The sequence below is a fragment of the Neofelis nebulosa genome, chromosome 1, assembly GCF_028018385.1.
Source record: "Neofelis nebulosa isolate mNeoNeb1 chromosome 1, mNeoNeb1.pri, whole genome shotgun sequence".
Lineage (NCBI taxonomy): Eukaryota > Metazoa > Chordata > Mammalia > Carnivora > Felidae > Neofelis > Neofelis nebulosa.
This window is the reverse complement of record NC_080782.1, coordinates 220870440-220885435: the sequence shown is the minus strand read 5'-3', so window position 1 is coordinate 220885435 and position 14996 is coordinate 220870440. Positions and strand designations below refer to the sequence as shown.

General features: G+C 40.6%; 1 long non-coding RNA gene across 2 annotated transcripts in view; it reads right to left on the bottom strand.

The window, feature by feature from the left end:
• Positions 1–10138, bottom strand: part of LOC131485694 (uncharacterized) — a 36309-nt gene extending 26171 nt beyond the window's left edge. For both annotated transcript variants that reach the window (XR_009248970.1, XR_009248971.1), the window contains exons 1-2: positions 9983–10138; positions 1645–1752 (exon numbers count right to left, since the gene is read on the bottom strand). This is a non-coding gene — a long non-coding RNA (uncharacterized LOC131485694). The remainder of the gene's footprint in view (positions 1–1644; positions 1753–9982) is intronic.
• Between the last annotated feature and the right edge of the window lie 4858 nt (positions 10139–14996).

Below are 14996 nucleotides of genomic sequence, written 5' to 3'. Positions count from 1 at the left end.
TTTAACACAGTTACTCAAAATCTGATTTGTCTCTGTGACCTTGAAGATCAAATGACTCCTAGGTTGTTGGAATCTTGTGACACTCACCTTAAAGCAACCTAATGACTGCCCTCTACACTCCCATTGTAACAAAACTAAAATACTAACTCCCTGCATGACCTGCAAGAGCTCTACGGGACACATGATGAGGCCTCTGTGTGACACGCTCAGCTCATCGAACCCACTGCTTCACTCACTATGCTCCAGCCTCCTCAGGGCCTCATATAATTCCAGGTGTTAGGAAACAGCCCCTTTGTACTTGCTGTTCATTCTGCTTGGAACTATCTTCCCTAGATTGCTGCATGGTGAGGTCCCCCTTTTTATCCTTTAGCTCTTACCTAAAATATCACCTTCCTCAGAGAGGCCTTCACTGGCCACTCTATGTAAAATGGCCCCCACTCCTTCATAATATTTATCATAAACTAAAATTATCTGGCATGTTTGCTCATTAATTATCTTCCATCCCCATTTAGAAGGTGAGCTCTAAAAGGGCAGGGAACTTATTTGGTTCATCCTCTGCTGTGTTGTAAGAATCTGGAACAGTACTTACTATCACTGCTCAATAAATCACTGAATGGGGGCACCTGGGTGGCTCAGTCAGTTAAGTGTCTGCCTTCAACTTGGGTCATGATCTCACCGTTCGTGGGTCCAAGCCCCACACTGGGCTTTCCGCTGTGTGCGTGAAGCCCGCTTAGGGTCCTCTTTCCCCTTCTCTCTCTGCCCCTCCCCCACTTGCACATGCGCTGTCTCTAGCGCTCTCTTTCAAAAATAAATAAATAAATAAATAAATAAATAAGTTAATTAATTAAAACAAAAAATATCACTGAATGAATGAATGAACAGGAAGGCCTGGGCCCAGAGTTGACACAAGATTTTTTTTTTTTAATCTAACCCTCTTCAGTTTTCCACTACTGTATTATTTCCTGAAAGAAATGCGAGAAGGAGACAGTCTAGCCAAATGTTTGCCAACTGTCCCTGACAGAGGCCTGTGCACTATCTCTCTCTTCCCTGCAGACTAGTCCAGGATTCCTCATCTCTCTCTGATCCCTTCTGACCTTGACCCTTTGTCTTGTACCCACAGCCCAGGGCAGTGTCAGACCTCAGCAGTCTCTTTTTCCCTACTGCCTGGGGCCATTGTGAGTACTACCCAGGTCCCTGGGATGCATGCGTACCCAACAGAAACCGTGTGAATATCAAGTATTACTTGGAATAAGAAAGAGGATTAGTTAGTTGGAGCTTTATAATCCCTGGACTTCTCCCCATCTCACTGTGCTTGAGGCACCGACAGGGGCCAGGCTCTCCAGTAGGACTGTGGCTGTAAAGTTGACTGACCAATATCTTAGGATGCAAGCAAACCAAAAAGACATAATTTTGCAAAAGATTTAAATATGCCTCTGTCAGAATGGTCACTTGTCAAATGTTTATGTTCCACAATTCCACCATTTCACCTCTAAATCCAGCATTACACCCACAGCAGGACTGGTGTCTAAAGACTCAGGGAAGAACCACCGATGCAGCTAAAACTGAATGATCTAAATTCACTCAGAAATTGTAAGGCCTTTGTTGAGGAACCACACAGTAGTCCCGCCAGAGCCCAAGAAATACCTTTGGAGCGCTGTGCACAGCACATTGGCCCAACAGGAGCATTGTGTACAAGTCGATCTTGGAAATGGATTGCCTGGTCATCCAGCAAATGAAGCATTATGCGTTTGTCTGGTTGAGAAGAGATAAAAAAGCATGGATCAGACAGAGTGAAATGTGGCCAACGTTTGGCAGGGGCTTTCCAATGAAAATAAAAGGTCCTAACAAAGAGTGGAGCTTGCATTTTCAGATCTCCTAGGAGGGAGAAATTGGTGTCTGTAATTAGAAATTTTATATCAGGTGTTAGATTCACAAAATGGGCAGGCCAGTCTCTGGAAGCCTGATTGCTGAGGACAGAGAGTCACTGTGCTCACTGCTGGCTTGGGGCAGCCTGAAGGGAATAACTTGTGGGTTGGTTGGAGGACCAGACCTGGCCGAAGCCCAGCATGTCAAAGAGCAACAAGTTATCCAAGAAGAGGCAAGGGCCAAGCACCAGAGAATCTGAAAAGACAAAGAAGCCACTGTTCTGTCCTGATGAGTGCCAAGATACCTCCTTTAACCTCATTGCTTTTATTCAAACACTTAGCAGGAAACTCATCCTTATGTCTTTAATGGGAAAAATCTTCTGGTTGGGGTCGAAATCAGATAACACGAGGACGGATGAATTTGAAAGTAAATGGAAAAATGGGAAAGAATGATGATGTCATTATACTAAGGGAATATAAATGGTCTGGGAATTTGGTGGTTTTGAGGTGGGTTCAATTCTTCATTTCCTGGCACTTCAATATTTATCTCTGCTTTTGCAGGGGATACAGTGACTCATTTGCACACAGGGTCATACAGTACTTTTTGGATTGCGATAAACATTCAGAGAGACAAGATTAAGGTGATCTGAGGCCAATTTTGCCAATTGAACTATAGTGTTTAGCTCTCACAAGGTGTTTTTCTAAATCAAATCAGTAAACATTTATCAGGCATCTGCGTATCGTGTGACAGGCTAACACACGAAAATGAACAGGATTTGAAATGCAAGGAAATGAAAAACAAACCAGCAGCATGGAGATTATAGTTAATCTTTTCTGAATTGTGTCCACAGTTAGAGACAGGAAGGGAACTAACTTTCTAGCAGCCAAAAAGGAAAGTTTTCTGGGAAATCTCCCTCAATCTAGCCAAAATAAATATTTAGATCTCAGAGAAAACAAAAGTTAAAATGAATGTAAAACTGATCTTCACATTAAGATGTGAGGAAAGTCAACCAACTTCAACAAAAATGCTGAACCTTTACTATGTGGTATGTAGTGGTTATATGAAATTAAAAAGACATGGCCAACATTCATGAGGACAAATTTAAACATGTGTTATTCCATGCAAAACAAAGTTCTTTTGTCCTCAAACTTTTATTTATTTATTTATTTTGGTTGTTGTTTAAGAATGTTAAACGTAGAAGACTTTTTTAAAATATTGTATTTGAAGTTCATGAATTTGGCACAATCTTTATGGATGCCTTGCGTGTCAACCGAAGCAATGTGGGTAAAGGTATAATTAGGTGGATTTGTATTTGGTTAATTGACCATACCCCAGCTGCATTGATTTGTTGAATGATGGCTGCTGCATCCCAGAAGATTCTTAAAGGCACTAAAGCTATTGGGGCTAACTGAAACATCACATATCTTTGCTTTGGATTGGAACTGTATTGACTTTATTCAGCAAACACTAGCAGAGAAAAACAGAAAAGAACATTTACAGTGTATGCAATTCATTCCTTCTTCCAACTACCTTAAATTCTATCCTCAAATCAGGTTATATCACCAGAAGACTATATGCCTGCACAACAGTAAATTAGCCTCTCACAAAATCATCCTCACTGGACCCAGAGGACTCTAGGAGGCAAGGCTTCCAGAAAAAAAAGGGGCATGAAAACTTCCTGATAAGTTGGAACTTTTGGAAAAATAAATGAAGAATTATTGTAAGAGATTAAGAGAAGAAAGAGAATAGAAACTACTATAAAAACTAACAGTTGTATAGCAAGGGATTATGATATTAATATCCTACTTTGTTCTTCCCCGAGCAACAATTATATAAATTATAATATTGTAAACATCGTTGAGCAATTTAACATGGTTTAATGGTAGTTTGCCTGAAAAACATCAGAATTTTTATTTATTTATTTATTTATTTTTTTGTTTGTTTTTATTTATTTATTTATTTATTTATTTTTTAATATATGAAATTTACTGTCAAATTGGTTTCCATACAACACCCAGTGCTCATCCCAAAAGGTGCCCTCCTCAATACCCATCACCCACCCTGCCCTCCCTCCCACCCCCCATCAACCCTCAGTTTGTTCTCAGTTTTTAACAGTCTCTTATGCTTTGGCTCTCTCCCACTCTAACCTCTTTTTTTTTTTTTTTTTTCCCTTCCCCTCCCCCATGGGTTTCTGTTACGTTTCTCAGGATCCACATAAGAGTGAAACCATATGGTATCTGTCTTTCTCTGTATGGCTTATTTCACTTAGCATCACACTCTCCAGTTCCATCCACGTTGCTACAAAAGGCCATATTTCATTTTTTCTCATTGCCACGTAGTATTCCATTGTGTATATAAACCACAATTTCTTTATCCATTCATCAGTTGATGGACATTTAGGCTCTTTCCATAATTTGGCTATTGTTGAGAGTGCTGCTATAAACATTGGGGTACAAGTGCTCCTATGCATCAGTACTCCTGTATCCCTTGGATAAATTCCTAGCAGTGCTATTGCTGGGTCATAGGGTAGGTCTATTTTTAATTTTCTGAGGAACCTCCACACTGCTTTCCAGAGCGGCTGCACCAATTTGCATTCCCACCAACAGTGCAAGAGGGTTCCCGTCTCTCCACATCCTCTCCAGCATCTATAGTCTCCTGATTTCTTCATTTTGGCCACTCTGACTGGCGTGAGGTGGTATCTGAGTGTGGTTTTGATTTGTATTTCCCTGATGAGGAGCGACGTTGAACATCTTTTCATGTGCCTGTTGGCCATCCGGATGTCTTCTTTAGAGAAGTGTCTATTCATGTTTTCTGCCCATTTCTTCACTGGGTTATTTGTTTTTCGGGTGTGGAGTTTGATGAGCTCTTTATAGATTTTGGATACTAGCCCTTTGTCCGATGTGTCATTTGCAAATATCTTTTCCCATTCCGTTGGTTGCCTTTTAGTTTTGTTGGTTGTTTCCTTTGCTGTGCAGAAGCTTTTTATCTTCATAAGGTCCCAGTAATTCACTTTTGCTTTTAATTCCCTTGCCTTTGGGGATGTGCCGAGTAAGAGATTGCTACGGCTGAGGTCAGAGAGGTCTTTTCCTGCTTTCTCCTCTAAGGTTTTGATGGTTTCCTGTCTCACATTCAGGTCCTTTATCCATTTTGAGTTTATTTTTGTGAATGGTGTGAGAAAGTGGTCTAGTTTCAACCTTCTGCATGTTGCTGTCCAGTTCTCCCAGCACCATTTGTTAAAGAGACTGTCTTTTCTCCATTGGATGTTCTTTCCTGCTTTGTCAAAGATGAGTTGGCCATACGTTTGTGGGTCTAGTTCTGGGGTTTCTATTCGATTCCATTGGTCTATGTGTCTGTTTTTATGCCAATACCATGCTGTCTTGATGATGACAGCTTTGTAGTAGAGGCTAAAGTCTGGGATTGTGATGCCTCCTGCTTTGGTCTTCTTCTTCAAAATTACTTTGGCTATTCGGGGCCTTTTGTGGTTCCATATGAATTTTAGGATTGCTTGTTCTAGTTTCAAGAAGAATGCTGGTGCAATTTTGATTGGGATTGCATTGAATGTGTAGATAGCTTTGGGTAGTATTGACATTTTGACAATATTTATTCTTCCAATCCATGAGCAGGGAATGTCTTTCCATTTCTTTATATCTTCTTCAATTACCTGCATAAGCTTTCTATAGTTTTCAGCATACAGATCTTTTACATCTTTGGTTAGATTTATTCCTAGATATTTTATGCTTCTTGGTGCAATTGTGAATGGGATCAGTTTCTTTATTTGTCTTTCTGTTGCTTCATTGTTAGTGTATAAGAATGCAACTGATTTCTGTACATTGATTTTGTATCCTGCAACTTTGCTGAATTCATGTATCAGTTCTAGCAGACTTTTGGTGGAGTCTATCGGATTTTCCATGTATAATATCATGTCATCTGCAAAAAGCGAAAGCTTGACTTCATCTTTGCCAATTTGGATGCCTTTGATTTCCTTTTGTTGTCTGATTGCTGATGCTAGAACTTCCAGCACTATATTAAACAACAGCGGTGAGAGTGGGCATCCCTGTCGTGTTCCTGATCTCAGGGAAAAAGCTCTCAGTTTTTCCCCATTGAGGATGATGTTAGCTGTGGGCTTTTCATAAATGGCTTTTATGATCTTTAAGTATGTTCCTTCTATCCCGACTTTCTCAAGGGTTTTTATTAAGAAAGGGTGCTGGATTTTGTCAAAGGCCTTTTCTGCATCGATTGACAGGATCATATGGTTCTTCTCTTTTTTTTTGTTAATGTGATGTATCACGTTGATCGATTTGCGAATGTTGAACCAGCCCTGCATCCCAGGAATGAATCCCACTTGATCATGGTGAATAATTCTTTTTATATGCTGTTGAATTCGATTTGCTAGTATCTTATTGAGAATTTTTGCATCCATATTCATCAGGGATATTGGCCTGTAGTTCTCTTTTTTTACTGGGTCTCTGTCTGGTTTAGGAATCAAAGTAATACTGGCTTCATAGAATGAGTCTGGAAGTTTTCCTTCCCTTTCTATTTCTTGGAATAGCTTGAGAAGGATAGGTATTATCTCTGCTTTAAACGTCTGGTAGAACTCCCCTGGGAAGCCATCTGGTCCTGGACTCTTATTTGTTGGGAGATTTTTGATAACCGATTCAATTTCTTCACTGGTTATGGGTCTGTTCAAGCTTTCTATTTCCTCCTGATTGAGTTTTGGAAGAGTGTGGGTGTTTAGGAATTTGTCCATTTCTTCCAGGTTGTCCAGTTTGTTGGCATATAATTTTTCATAGTATTCCCTGATAATTGTTTGTATCTCTGAGGGATTGGTTGTAATAATTCCATTTTCATTCATGATTTTATCTATTTGGGTCATCTCCCTTTTCTTTTTGAGAAGCCTGGCTAGAGGTTTGTCAATTTTGTTTATTTTTTCAAAAAACCAACTCTTGGTTTCGTTGATCTGCTCTACAGTTTTTTTAGATTCTATATTGTTTATTTCTGCTCTGATCTTTATGATTTCTCTTCTTCTGCTGGGTTTAGGCTGCCTTTGCTGTTCTGCTTCTATTTCCTTTAGGTGTGCTGTTAGATTTTGTATTTGGGATTTTTCTTGTTTCTTGAGATAGGCCTGGATTGCAATGTATTTTCCTCTCAGGACTGCCTTCGCTGCGTCCCAAAGAGTTTGGATTGTTGTATTTTCATTTTCGTTTGTTTCCATATATTTTTTAATTTCTTCTCTAATTTCCTGGTTGACCCACTCATTCGTTAGTAGGGTGTTCTTTAACCTCCATGCTTTTGGAGGTTTTCCAGACTTTTTCCTGTGGTTGATTTCAAGCTTCATAGCATTGTGGTCTGAAAGTATGCATGGTATAATTTCAATTCTTGTAAACTTATGAAGGGCTGTTTTGTGACCCAGTATATGATCTATCTTGGAGAATGTTCCATGTGCACTTGAGAAGAAAGTATATTCTGTTGCTTTGGGATGCAGAGTTCTAAATATATCTGTCAAGTCCATCTGATCCAATGTATCATTCAGGGCCCTTGTTTCTTTATTGACCGTGTGTCTAGATGATCTGTCCATTTCTGTAAGTGGGGTGTTAAAGTCCCCTGCAATGACCACATTCTTATCAATAAGGTTGCTTATGTTTATGAGTAACTGTTTTATATATCTGGGGGCTCCGGTATTTGGCGCATAGACATTTATAATTGTTAGCTCTTCCTGATGGATAGACCCTGTAATTATTATATAATGCCCTTCTTCATCTCTTGTTACAGCCTTTAATTTAAAGTCTAGTTTGTCTGATATAAGTATGGCTACTCCAGCTTTCTTTTGGCTTCCAGTAGCATGATAAATAGTTCTCCATCCCCTCACTCTCAATCTAAAGGTGTCCTCAGATCTCAAATGAGTCTCTTGTAGACAGCAAATAGATGGGTCTTGTTTTTTTATCCATTCTGATACCCTATGTCTTTTGGTTGGCGCATTTAATCCATTTACATTCAGTGTTATTATAGAAAGATACGGGTTTAGAGTCATTGTGATGTCTGTATGTTTTATGCTTGTAGTGATGTCTCTGGTACTTTGTCTCACAGGATCCCCCTTAGGATCTCTTGTAGGGCTGGTTTCATGGTGACAAATTCCTTCAGTTTTTGTTTGTTTGGGAAGACCTTTATCTCTCCTTCTATTCTAAATGACAGACTTGCTGGATAAAGGATTCTCGGCTGCATATTTTTTCTGTTTAGCACACTGAAGATATCGTGCCAAGCCTTTCTGGCCTGCCAAGTTTCAAAGGAGAGATCAGTCACGAGTCTTATAGGTCTCCCTTTATATGTGAGGGCACGTTTATCCCTTGCTGCTTTCAGAATTTTCTCTTTATCCTTGTATTTTGCCAGTTTCACTATGATATGTCGTGCAGAAGATCGATTCAAGTTACGTCTGAAGGGAGTTCTCTGTGCCTCTTGGATTTCAATGCCTTTTTCCTTCCCCAGTTCAGGGAAGTTCTCAGCTATAATTTCTTCAAGTACCCCTTCAGCACCTTTCCCTCTCTCTTCCTCCTCTGGAATACCAATTATGCGTATATTATTTCTTTTTAGTGTATCACTTAGTTCTCTAATTTTCCCCTCATACTCCTGGATTTTTTTATCTCTCTTTCTTTCAGCTTCCTCTTTCTCCATAACTTTATCTTCTAGTTCACCTATTCTCTCCTCTGCCTCTTCAATCCGAGCCGTCGTGGTTTCCATTTTGTTTTGCATTTCGTTTAAAGCGTTTTTCAGCTCCTCGTGACTGTTCCTTAGTCCCTTGATCTCTGTAGCAAGAGATTCTCTGCTGTCCTGTATACTGTTTTCAAGCCCAGCGATTAATTTTATGACTATTATTCTAAATTCACTTTCTGTTATATTATTTAAATCCTTTTTGAGCAGTTCATTAGCTGTTGTTATTTCCTGGAGATTCTTCTGAGGGGAATTCTTCCGTTTGGTCATTTTGGATAGTCCCTGGAGTGGTGAGGACCTGCAGGGCACTTCCCCTGTGCTGTGGTGTATAACTGGAGTTGGTGGGCGGGGCCGCAGTCCGACCTGAGGTCTGCCCCCAGCCCACCGCTGGGGCCACAGTCAGACTGGTGTGTGCCTTCTCTTCCCCTCTCCTAGGGGCGGGATTCACTGTGGGGTGGTGTGGCCCGTCTGGGCTACTTGCACCCTGCCAGGCTTGTGGTGCTGGGGATCTGGCGTATTAGCTGGGGTGGGTAGGCAAGGTGCACGGGGGCGGGAGGGGCAGGCTTAGCTCGCTTCTCCTTAGGTGATCCACTTCAGGAGGGGCCCTGTGGCAGCGGGAGGGAGTCAGATCCGCTGCCAGAGGTTTGGCTCCGCAGAAGCACAGAGGTGGGTGTTTGCGCGGAGTGAGCAAGTTCCCTGGCGGGAACTGGTTCTCTTTGGGATTTTGGCTGGGGGATGGGCGGGGGAGATGGCGCTGGCGAGCGCCTTTGTTCCCCGCCAAGCTGAGCTCTGCCGTCCGTCCGGGGGCTCAGCAGCTCTCCCTCCCTTTGTCCTCCAGCCTTCCCGCTTTCTGAGCAGAGCTGTTAACTTATGACCTCCCAGACGCTAAGTCGCGCTTGCTGTCGGAACACAGTCCGTCCGGCCCCTCCGCTTTTGCCAGCCCGACTCGGGGGCTCTGCTTGGCCGGCGAGCCGCCCCTCCGCCCCGGCTCCCTCCCGCCAGTCCGTGGAGCGCGCACCGCCTCGCCGCCCTTCCTACCCTCTTCCGTGGGCCTCTCGTCTGCGCTTGGCTCCGGAGACTCCGTTCTGCTAATTGTCTGGCGGTTTTCTGGGTTCTTTATGCAGGTGTAGGTGGAATCTAAGTGTGATCAGCAGGACGCGCGGTGAGCCCAGCGTCCTCCTACGCCGCCATCTTCCGGAACACCCAGAATTTTTAAAATAGACTTTTATTTTAGAATAGTTTTAGACTAACAGAAAAAATTATGAAGATAGTAGAGAGATTCCCATATACTCTACACCAGTTTCCTCTATTATTGGCATATTAATATGGTTCATTTGTCAAAATTAATGAACCAATTCTAATACATTATTATTAACTAAAGCCCATGATTTCTTCAGATTTCCTTAGTTTTTACCTCGTATTCTTTTTCCCTTCCAGAATCCATCCAGGATACCACGTTACATTTGGTTGTCATGACTCCTAGGGCTCCTTCTCTTGATTGCGCCAGTTTCTCAGACTTTCCTTGGTTTTGATGACCTTGACATTTTGGAGAAGTCAGCTGCTTTGTAGAATGTTCCTCAGTTGGGATTTGTCTGATGAGATTATGAGTTTGGAGGAAGATCAGAACAGTAAAGTGCTACTCTCATCACATTATATCAAGGATACTTATGATTGACTTATTTCTGTTGATATTAATTTTGATCACATGGCTGAGGTAGTATTTGTTAGATTTCTCCACTGTAAGGTTTCTTCCCCTACCCTTTCCATACATACTGCACTCTTTGGAAGAAAGTTACCATGAGCAGCATACATTTGGGGGAGCAGGGAGTTTATGCACCAACTCCTTGTGTGTTGAGCACCTACATAAATTATGTAGAATTCTACATGAGAGATTTGTCTATTCTCCCCAATTTATTGATTTATCCAATCACTTATTTACATCAGCATGTACTCATGGATACTCATTTTGTATTTTAGGTTATGATTCAGCACTGTGTTATTTATTTTGTTATTCAGATTGTTCTACCTTTCATCATTAGGAATTCTTTCATTGGCCCTGATGACCCTTTGACATACCCCACCATTGTAGATTTTTTTCTTTTAACATTTCTTACTTGCTGGAGCTACAAGATGCCCCAGGTTCATCTTGTATATTTCTTGTCCCAGTGCTCAAATCAGCCATCTCTCCAAGGAAATGAAGAATGGTATTAGAAACCAAGAACCAAGATCAAGACCCTAAGTGTGCTTGTTGCTATGAGGGGACAGGGATTGTTGCTTCTAGGCCCTCTCAAGAAGATGGATCAAGGAAATATATGTGTATGTACTAATCAGGATATATATGCACACACACACACATATAAATATTTCTCTTTGTAACCATCTGTATCTCCATTAAGTAAACAGGAGTTCATACTGATGTGTCCAACTCTAATCCACTACCACATGGATTATTCTAGCCTTCTTACCTTGCTTATTTATAATATCTTACCCCAATAGGGAGAAATCTGGCTCCCACACCTGCCATCTATTTATTTAACTGTTCAATTCCAGCATACAAGTATAGTACTTTCAGAATTGTTAACCTATACTCCATTGGGAAAAAACTTTATTACCTAGACTACAGTATTTATATATCATTTATTTTGCCTTTAGTCTTACAGATGAAAGTTACTTAGATCAGCACGTTTTATACTCACCCCTTTCAGTGAGGTTGATTCATACATTTATAATATAGTAAGTTGATTTTGTCACATTCCCTAGGGTATTCTGACCTCCTAAATAATTTTTTAATTTGCATACATTAAGGTTCACTCTTTGTGCTGTAAAGGTCTATGGGTTTTTACAAAAGCATAGTGTCATGTATCCACGACTGCAACATTGTATAGAATAGTTTCACCACCTAAAAAATCCTCTGTGTTTCACCTTTTCAACCCTTCCTACTTCCTGAGCCTCTGGCAACCACGATCTGTTTCCCATCTCAATGTGTTAAGCCTCTTTTAGAATGTAGTATAAACGGAATCATGCAGAATGTAGCCTTTTCAGACTGACTTCTTTCACTTAACAATATGTGTTTAATATTTTTTCATGTCATTGCATGGCTTGATAGCTCTTTTTTTTAACGTTTATTTATTTATTTTGAGAGAGAGAGAGAGTGGAGGAGGAGCAGAGAGAGTGGGAGAGAGAGAATCTCAAGCAGGCTCCACACTGTCAGCACAGAGCCCAACTCGGGGCTTGAACCCATGAACCATAAGATCAAGATCAAGCCAAAGTTGGACGTTTAACCAACTAAGCCACCCAGGTGCCCCAGATAACTCATTCTTTTTTATTGATGAATAGTAACATATTACATGGACATACTAATGTTTGTCTATTCTATTACTCTTCCAACATATTGAAAGATATATTGGTTGCTTCCATTTAGGAATTGCTTTAATAAATTGCAAACTTAAAATAAATCAGCAAAAATTACATGACTTCCAAAAAGTTACTGTAATACTAGGATGCATTGAGGAAAGTAAAGCAGTTATAATGTTAGTTGCTGTACAACATAGTGTAGTGGTGAAAAACATAGTTTTGGAATTCAGATTGTCACCTCCCAAGATGTGTGAGCTGGGCTAGATTGCCTAAACTTTCTGGGCCTCAGTGTCCTTGTCTGTAAACAGGGAGAATAATTGTACTTATAGAGCATTCAGCAGTACTTGGCTCGATAAATATTAGCTATCATTATAACATATAATATTTCCACATATCATGTAACAAGCACTTTATATATATTATTTTATGTCTTCCGAGAACCTTTCAAAGGAGTATGATTATCCCCATTTGTAGACCGAGAATCTGAAACACAGAGGCCATAAGTCAATGGAATCAAGACTTAAACTGCAGTCTACAATATTGCAAAGGCTCCGATCTTTTAATTTGACTGCAGTGATTCTCGAGAGCACAAGAAAAGTCCCCTTTTATTTAGCTGTAGACAAACTGTACCTTCACGTTGAGTTGCTGTATATTATGAAGGACCAACTAGAATGTGTGAAAGAGATGATAGAGTAATGAAACATCTAGAAACCCTTTTAAATGAGGTGCTACTGAAGGAACTAGGGATGATTGGTATGGAAAGTAAAAAGCTGGGAAGAAATTACAGTAAAATGGTAACAATATGTGTTTCTTAATGGAAGGTTAAAAGGTGATTTTATTTTTTCTTTATATTTCCTAGATTTTTAAAGATGAACATGCTTTTCTTTTGGTTTGCCTTTATTTTTTATACTTTTTATAATAAGAAAAAAACATTAACAAATCATAGTTAAGAGAAAAACTTGAGTGATGGAAGTTAACTAAACTTACTCTGGTAATCATTTCTTAATATACACACATATCAAACCATTATGTTGTATAGCTTCAATTATACAGTATTATATGTCAATTGCATCTCAATGAAACTATAACAAAATAATGGTTATGTATAAATATCCAGCATAATATTTAGCCTCTTTTTAAAAAATGAATTATTCAGGTTTTATTTTGAAATCTAAAACTGAGATTTTGAAATACATATTTGAAAACATAACCACTTTTTCCCTTGTTAATTCTATAAATACAGTTCACACTGAGAAGAAAAAAAGAAAGAAGAAAACCTTGACAGCCTGTTCTGTGAAAGACAGATTAAATGTATCACTTATGACCTCAGAAGACAGTTTGGGTCCAATGTGTGAAAAAATTATCATCATGAACTTTGGGCTCAAAAATAAATGAAAATGACTGACGGTTGAGGAAGCTAGCTTTCCTCTAGCAGAAAATGTTTAATCACAGGCTGGGGTCAGACTAGAGCAGATGACCTCCGAGATCTCTTTCAGCGTTTAATCCGTAACCTGGACTTCTACTAATGAGCACAAGATTTCTTAAGTTTATTTATCTTTGAATGAGAGAGAGAAAGAGAGAGACAGAAGAAGAGAGAGACAGAAGGAGATACAGAATCCTAAGCAGGTACCAGGTTCCGAGCTGTCAGCACAGAGCCCAGAACAGGGCTTGAACCCACCAACCGTGAAATCATGACCTGAGCTGAAGTCAGACACTTAATTGACTGAGCCACCCAGGTGCCCCAAGGACAAGACTTTTTGAAGTTTATTTATTTATTTTGAGAGAGAGAGAGAGAGAGAAAGGATGAGAGAGAGGCCAGTGCAGAGCCTGACACAGGGCTCAAACTCACAAACCACGAGATCGTGACCTGAGCCTAAATCAAGAGTTGGATGCTTAACCAACTGAGCAACCCAGGACCCCCTCACCCCCACCCCGCCACTGCCCTGAGCCCAAGATGTCTTTAATTGTTTTAGCTCATGATACAAGAAATCGATGCTGCTAATATTAATGCATTTAGTTTATTAATCTTCAGGCACCCAAGAAACACTTAGCAATTTGTTTTACTTATGAGAAGAAATGAACCTGTATTTCCTTAGAATCTAATTAAATTTTTTTTTAATGTTTATTTATTTTTGATAGAGTGAGAGAGAGACAGGGTGTGAGTGGGGAGGGGCAGAGAGAGGGAGACACAGAATCTGAAGCAGGCTCCAGGCTCTGAGTTGTCAGCACAGAGCCCACGAAGGGCTGGAACTCATGAATCGTGAGATCATGACCTGAGCCGAAGTCAGATGCTCAACCAACTGAGCCACCCAGGCGCCCCAGAATCTAATTTAGAATGTCTACTCATTCAAACCAGTTTGTATTAGTTTCCTAGGGCTGCTGTAATAAATTGGCATAAACTGGGTAGCTAAAAAACAACAGACATTCATTCTGGGCCAGAAGCCCCAAATCGCTGGCAGAGCTGTCTCCCTCGAAGGGTCTAGGAGAGTGCTCTTCCTTGCTTCTCCCTGGCCCTGGTGTCTGCGGGCGTTCCTTGGTTTGTGGCTGCATCACTTTAATCTCTGCCTCTGTCCTCACATGGCCTTCCCTTCTTCCAGGGTCTCCTCTCTGTGTCTCACATAAGGACACTTGTCACTGGATCTAAGGTCCACTTGAATAACCCAGGGTCATCACATTTTGAGGTCCTTAATTTAACTAATTCTCCGAAGACCCTTTCTCCAAATAAGGTCATGTTTGCAGGTTCTGGAATGTGGACCTATCTTTTTGGAGGTCTACCATTCAATCCACGATGCATCTGAGTTACGGGGCACCTGGTGGCTCAGTCAGTTAAGCGTCCACCTCTTGATTTTGGCTCAGGTCACGATCTCACGTTTCGTGGGTTCAAGCCCAGGGTCGCTTTCTTGCTCTGCCGTGGCAGCACAGAGACTGCTTGGGATTCTCTCTCACTCTCTCTGCCCCTCCCCACTCTCATGCTTACTCTCTCTCTCTCAAAATAAATAAACTTAAAAACATACTTAAAAAAGAAGTCAGTGAAATATTTTAACCATTCTCTATCTGACATTAACTCCTTACTC